This window comes from Microcaecilia unicolor, chromosome 5 (genome assembly GCF_901765095.1).
Source record: "Microcaecilia unicolor chromosome 5, aMicUni1.1, whole genome shotgun sequence".
NCBI classification, from domain to species: domain Eukaryota; kingdom Metazoa; phylum Chordata; class Amphibia; order Gymnophiona; family Siphonopidae; genus Microcaecilia; species Microcaecilia unicolor.
The window spans coordinates 172,122,520-172,129,944 of record NC_044035.1 but is presented as its reverse complement, the minus strand read 5'-3'; positions in this window follow the sequence as shown (position 1 = coordinate 172,129,944).

The window sequence follows — 7,425 nt, the reverse complement described above, 5'->3', positions numbered from 1 at the left end:
AAGAAGGGAGAAATGCTGCCCTGAAGGAAATGGAGGTAAGAGAAAAGAAAGAGAGAATACTGCCGATGAAGGATTCAAGAAGGGAGAAATGCTGCCCTGAAGGGAAGGCAAGGAAAATGAAGAAAAGAAGAGAGTGTCATGACTCTTGGAGCTTGGTAATTAGAAGCCCCAATATCATGGAGCATAACCCTGGCCCAGCAATCACCTGAAGTCTCTATTATTTTTATGAAGTCTCTTTTATTGAATAAATCACAGATATTTACTCACAGATAGATGTCAGGGTACAGAGACTTCTTAATCTGGAGGCTGTGGAGGTGGAGATCTGAAGAGAGGTAGTTGTATTGCAGGGGAGGAAGATAGTTGACAGGTAGAAATAGTCCAAAGCTGGGTGACTGCAATGTGCAATATCTCATTTGGAAGAAGATATTTACAGGGTAAAAATCCAGGTTCGTTACAGGGAGTTTGAGCAGGACAGAGCTGTCTGGAGCGAGATGGTGTTGGCTCCATGTCCCTGGCTGTAATGCAGGAAGAAGCCCCTCGTGGCTGAAAGGACAAAGAATGGTGGGGCTTCACACAGGGAGGAGCAGATAGAGACCAATGGGACAGAGCCTGCTATCGGATAGCAAGGGTAGTCCTAGAGATAGGAGGAAAGGTTATACCTGGCTGACCTCTGTGGACAGATAGTAAGACTGAGCAGGAAGACAAAAGAGCCAAGCTTGGCAGAGAGAGAGGAAGAGAGAGAAGGTCTAAGCAGCCTCACAACCAGTGATGCAGTTCTTACCAGCCAACAAGTGTGGTTGCACTGCCTGTGAACTACATTACCCACAGTGCTTTGCTCATGTATTTTTCCAGTGGGAAACTGCAGCAATGATAGTCCTTGGGACTGAGAATAACAGTAAAGGCATTACACACTTTTAGGATCACGTTATAAACTAGTGCGAGGTTCGGAGGACAGAACAGAGAGAAATGCTGCTCATGAAGGGAAGGAAGGAAGAAAGAAAGAAGAAAGAAAGAAAGAAAGAAAGAAAGAAAGAAAGAAGAAAGAAAGAAAGAAGAAGAAAGAAAGAAAGAAGAAAGAAGATGCTGCTCAGAAGGGAAGGGAATGAAAGAGAAGGATGTAATGAGAAATACTACTCATAAGGGAAGAGACGGACAGAAGGGTGAAATGCTGTTCCTGGAAGGAGGAGTAGCGAAGGAAGAGAGAGGGAAATTCTGCTCATAAAGGGAAGGAAAATAGAGGAAAGAAAATGAGAAAATGCTACTCATGAAGGGAAGGGAATGGTTAGGGAAGAGAAGGAAAGTTTGGTTGAAATGCTGCCCATGGTGAAAAGAGAATTAAAGAGTGATAAACGCTACCCATGAAGGGAAGGGAACTGAACAGAAGGAAGAAAGGATAAATGCTGCCCATAAAGGGAATGGGAGGGAAAGTCAGGGAGAAATATGCCTCTGAAGGGAAAGGAAGAGAATGAAGGAAAGAAGGAAAAAATGCTGCTCAGGAAGGGAAGTGAAAATAAAAGAGATGGAAAGAAGTTAGAAAATGCTAATCATGAAGGGAACAAAGAGGAGGAGAAGGAAATAAGAGAGAAATACTGCTCATGAAGGGAAGGAAAGAAGGGAGAAGTGCTGCTCATCAAGTGAACAGAAAGAGAAAGGAAAGTTGGGTGAAATGTTGCTTATGATGGGAAGGAAGATGGGAGAAATGCCCATGAAGGGAGAGAAGGAAAGAGAAGGAACAAGGGAGAAATGCTGCTCATGAAGGGAAGGAAGGAAGGAAGGAAGGAAGGAAGGAAGGAAGGAAGGAATGCTGCTCATGAAGGGAAGGGAAGGAATGAGAAGGAAAGGAGTGAGATATGCTGCTTATGAAGGGAAGGAAAGGAGTGAGATATGCTGCTCATAAAGGGAAGGGAAGGGAGAAATACTGCTTCTGAAGGGAAGGGAAGGGAAAGGAAAGAGAGGGAGAAATGCTGCTCATTAAGAGAAGGGAATAAAAGAGAAGTAAGATGCAATTTATGCTGCTCATGAAGGGAAGGGAAGGAAAGAGATCAAAAGAAGGGAAAAATGCTTTCCATGAAGGGAAGAGAAGGAAAGAAGGAAGGAAGGAAGAAATGTTGCTCATGAAGGGATGGAAAGAGAAGGAAAGAAGGGAGAAATGCTGTGCATGAAGGAAAGTCAAGGGAGAAATGCTGCTCATGAAGGGAAGGGAAGGGAAAAGAAGGAAAGAAGTGAGAAATGATATTCATGAAGGGTAGGGAAGGTTAGAGAAGAGAAGGATAGAAGGGAGAAATGCTGCTCATAAAAGGAAGGGAAGGAAAGAAATGGGAGAAATGCTGCTCATGAAGGGAAGTGAAGAAAAGAGAAGAAAAGATGGGATTTATGTTGCTCAGGAAGGGAAGGGAAAGAAAGAGATCAAAAGAGAGGAGAATTGTTTTCCATGATGGGAAGAAAATGGAAGAGAAGGAAAGAAGGGAGAAATGTTGCTTATGACGGGATGGAAAGAGAAGGAAAGGAAAGAAAGAAAGGAAGAATTCTGTTCATGAAAGGAAGGGAAGGAAAAAAGTGAGAAATGCTTCTCATGATGACAAGGAAGGAAAGAGAAGGAAAGGGAGAACGATGTCTATGAAGAAGGAAAGAGAAAGGAAGGCGAGAGAAGGAATCAAGTGAGAAATGCTGGCTCATGAAGTGAAGTGAAGGAAAAGAAGGAAAGATGTAATACTGCCCATGACGGAAAGAGAAGGAAAGAATGAGAAAATGCTGCTCATGAAGGGAATGAGTAGTAAAAGAAGGAAGAATGCTGCTCATGAAGGAAAGGGAAGATATGAGAAAATGCCTGGCTACATCCTGAATAAAATGCAAATAAGTTCAGCAGTTTGATCATTCTGACCTTGTATCTGAGAAAACCCTTCAAGGATACTAACTGGTCCTGAATTTCTAAGAGTAGCTACCAGCCTGAGCCTTCCCTCCCACCCCACCCCCCCCCCTCCAGCTGCTGGGGCAGAAATTAAAAGGGAAGGAGAAAAAGGATTTTTGCAGAGATAGAGACAGTAGTTAGTAGATAGTGGATTTTCCAGCCAAGGATTCCATCTGGAAATCTGTGCTTGTGGGAGAAAGCTTCTATAAAGCACTACAATACAGAGGTTGGCTAGTTAAAACTCCCTCGCAGAGCTATTGCACTACAGGCTATAGACATGGAGTCAACACTGAGGATATATAAGAGCTCCAAAGACCCCAAATCATCAGGCCAGAAGCACCAAAAGCCTAATTCCTAGTTTTTCACTATGCCGGACTAGTGATGGATTGCAAAAAGTACAAATGAAATTGAAGTGGATAGAGCACCGTTCCACGGAAGAGAGTGTGTATGAACAACTTGAAAAGCTAAAGGTGGACAAAGCCATGGGACCGGATGGGATCCACCCAGGATATTGAGGGAGCTCAGAGAGGTTCTGGCGGGTCCTCTTAAAGATTTGTTTAATATATCCTTGCAGACGGGAGAGGTTCCGAGGGATTGCAGAATGGCGGAGGTGGTCCCTCTTCACAAAAGTGGTGATAGGGAAGGAAGCGGAAACTACAGGCCGGTAAGCCTCACTTCAAATATTGGAAAAGTAATGGAAGCGATGCTGAAGGAAAGGATAGTGAATTTCCTGGAAGCCAATAGTTGCAAGATCTGGTTTTACCAAAGGGAAATCGTGCCAAACGAATCTCATTGAATTCTTTGATTGGGTGACAGGAGAATTGAATCAGGGACGAGCTATAGACGTAATCTATTTAGATTTCAGCAAAGCTTTTGCACGGTTCCCCACAGGAGGCTCTTAAATAAACTGGATGGGCTGAAGATAGTACCCGAAGTGGTGAATTGGATTAGGAACTGGTTGAAACGGACAGAAGCCAGAGGGTGGTGGTGAATGAATTCGCTTCTTCGGAGGAAAGGTGAGTAGTGGTGTGCCTCAAGGATCGGTGCTGGAACCGATTCTGTTCAATATATTTGTGAGTGACATTGCCGAAGGGATAGAAGGTAAACTTTGCCTATTTGCAGATGATACTAAGATCTGTAACAGAGTGGACACCCGGGAGGGGAGTGGAAAACATGAAAAAGGATCTGAGGAAGCTAGAAGAATGGTCTAAGGTTTGGCAATTAAAATTCCAATGCGAAGAAATGCAAAGTGATGCACTTAGGAATAGAAATCCTCGGAGAGACGTATGTGTTAGGCGGGGAGAGTCTGATAGGAACGGACGGGGAGAGGGATCCTGGGGTGATAGTATCTGAGGATCTGAAGGCGACGAAACAGTGTGACAAGGTGGTGGCCGTAGCTAGAAGGTTGTTAGGCTGTATAGAGAGAGGTGTGACCAGCAGAAGAAAGGGGGTGTTGATGGCCCCTGTATAAGCCATTTGGTGAGGCCCCCCACCTAGAGTATTGTGATTCCAGTTTTGGAGGCTGTACTTTCCGAAGGATGTAAAATGAATTGAAGCGGTGCAAAGAAAAGCTATGAGAATGGTAAGGGATTTGCGTTACAAGACGTATGAGGAGAGACTTGATGACCTGAACATGTATACTCTGGAAGAAAGGAGAAACAGGGGTGATATGATACAGACGTTCAAATATTTGAAAAGTATTAATCCGCAAACGAACCTTTTCCAGAGATGCAAAGGAGGTAGAATGAGAGGACATGAAATGAGATTGAAGGGGGGGCAGACTCAAGAAAAATGGTCAGGAAGTATTTTTTCATGGAGAGAGTATGGATGCTTGGAGAACTCTTTTATTAAAAGAAACGCAAAACAATACTTCAACAAAAGTATGTACAAGCAATAAAAAACTCCCACATATCTCCTAGACCCTAACACCTATACAAAGCCAACTAACCCCCCCCACCTTAACCCCCCCCCCCCTATACCAAACCTCCCTATGGAGGTTTCAAATGAACATGTTTCCACCACACATTTGCCTTCTGTAACCCTTCCGTCACCCGTTCCCATTTAGCCACCTCCTGACTCCCCTAATTATGTCCCAACTAACCTGTTCAGCTGACCTGTAGTCCTGGTGCAGGGACACCCCACACCGAGCCATCCAAAGGTAAAACCTGAGTATACCGAAATGATAAACTCCGTCACCGGATCCAAACCCCCACTTCGCTGCTGCCGCCCATAGACCCAATCAGCATATGAGTACGACCGGAAGCTAGAAATGTGCAAAAGCGATGCCACTCTATCCCCCACGGTCCTTGAATGGGGCAATCCCGCAAAAATGGTCCATTGTTTCTTCCGTACCCACACATTCCCCCCTTGGACAATCCCGATCCTGCATAGTCCTATAGTTGAGATTTCCTCTCACATACAATTTCCCATGAAAGGACAGCCAAGCAATGTCCCTGTACTTAGGCGGATCCGCCTCGATGTAACCAATAGCAAGCCCTGCTGCAGCACACCGACCCAGGTGCATCTCGGAGTGTCAGGGGTGCTGAAAAGGCCTGGGCCCGCACCCTTTCCACCCATACCTCCCTGCTCCCTGCCTTAATTTCCTCCACCGTGATCCCCCAAACTCTTACCAACCGAACCAACATCCAATAGTACCCTACCTGCATGGGTGCCCCCTTCTTTAAAGCCGCCACCCTTCCCCCCATCCGCCATGGAATCCAAATCTTTCCCACCATAACAAGACACTTTGTGCCCACCCTGGCGGGTCCCTACCCACTGCCCGTCCCAAATTAAACTGGAGGACAGGGAGCTGAAAAATAACACTGGGTTCACCATTCCCACCCCGCCATCCTTCCGGGGTAAGTATGTAATGTTCCGTTTAACCGGTTCAGCCGATTCCCCCACAGTAGTTGGAAAAACACACTATACAGGGTAGTATAACAGTGTGCTGGCACCAAACAAATATAACTGAGAAACAGGAACATGGGCACCAGGTGCCTCTTAATCAGCTGAACCCGGTCAGACATTGTCATCCTCCAGCCTTTCCATCTGTCAACCTTGACTGTAGCTACCTGGATGCACCGCTGCCAGTTAAAAGATGCATAATCTCCTGATCAAAATAAACCCCTAACACTCTCATTCTGGCAATTGCGGCCGGAAACCCCCCTCCCAAAGCAAATGCCAGCCCTGGTGGACCCACCCATAAACTCTGACTTTTCTGGAAATTAATCAGTGACCCCGAGGCCCGTGAGTAACTGGAAATCAACTCCTGCAACTTCTCCCCCTCCCTTGGATCCGCCCCACACTGGTGATGTCATCTGCGTAAGCTACCACCCTCAAATGACACCCTGTACTCACCTCCACCCCCCGAATCCCTCTCTCCCTCCCTGCTCTAAACGCCTAACAAAGGGATCTATTGCGAAGGTGTATAACAGAGGACTTAGGGACATCCTTGCCGAACCCCTGCTGTGACCCCAAAACTCTTCCCTTTCCAACCATTTACCAGAGAAAACAACTGGCCCCCGTGTAAAGTAACTGTAACTGTGCCACCCAATCCCTTGGAAATCCATAATGCTCTAACAACCTCCAAAAAAAACCACTGTACCCTATCAAAAGCTTTATCTTGGTCTAAAGCCACCACCAACCTCCCGTTCCCCTCCCCCCGGCTGTGCTCTAGACCCTCCCTAACCCATGCAGCCGCCTCCAAGACCCCCCTCCCCTTAACCCCACACTGCTGTGAAACTGCACCACTTCTGGACCACTGACTTCATCCTTTTTAAGAGCATGTGTGCAAAATTTTCCTGTCCCCATTCAACAAGGCGATAGGACGCCAGTTCAACAGGGACCCAGGATCTTTCCCTTTACTAAGCAAAACTAATGCTGCCTCTGTCAGAGATTGGGCAGAATCCCCTGCTGTCGTGCGGCTTCCCAGACCTGCAACAGAATTGGAGCCAGATGGACCTTAAAGTTTGGTAATATTCAGCTGTCAGGCCATCTGGCCCTGGAGCCGTTTTTTTCCGTAGGCCCCGATGCCTCCTCCACTTCCCCCAGTGTCCAGGGACGTGACAGGGCCTGGAGATGGGGCCCTCCCTTTCCCACCCCTGGTGTCCCGTCGATATAGTGTCCCATCACCTCCTTATCCAAGTGTCCTCCCGAAAAAAACGTGCAAACTGTTCTCCTACTACCTTCAAATCCCCTCCTTCGAACCTGCACTACCCCCCTTGTTCCCTTAACCCTCCCACTACCCTACGCTCCCTCCGCTCCTTACAGCAGACAAACGGATCAGGACTAATCAATTTCCCCGAAATCACGTTCATAAAGCAAGGAGGCATATCTATCGTATTGGACCTTCTCTAACTGCGCTTGCAGTTCCAGGATATCCTCCCGCCACCCCCTGTGGAGAGTAACTAATCCCTGCGTTTCTTAAGTGCCGTTCCTAACCTCGTCCTTTCCCTCCTTCCCTTCTTGCCTGTTGGGTAAAAAATCTCCTCGTGCGCTTTTTGACTACCTCCCACCAT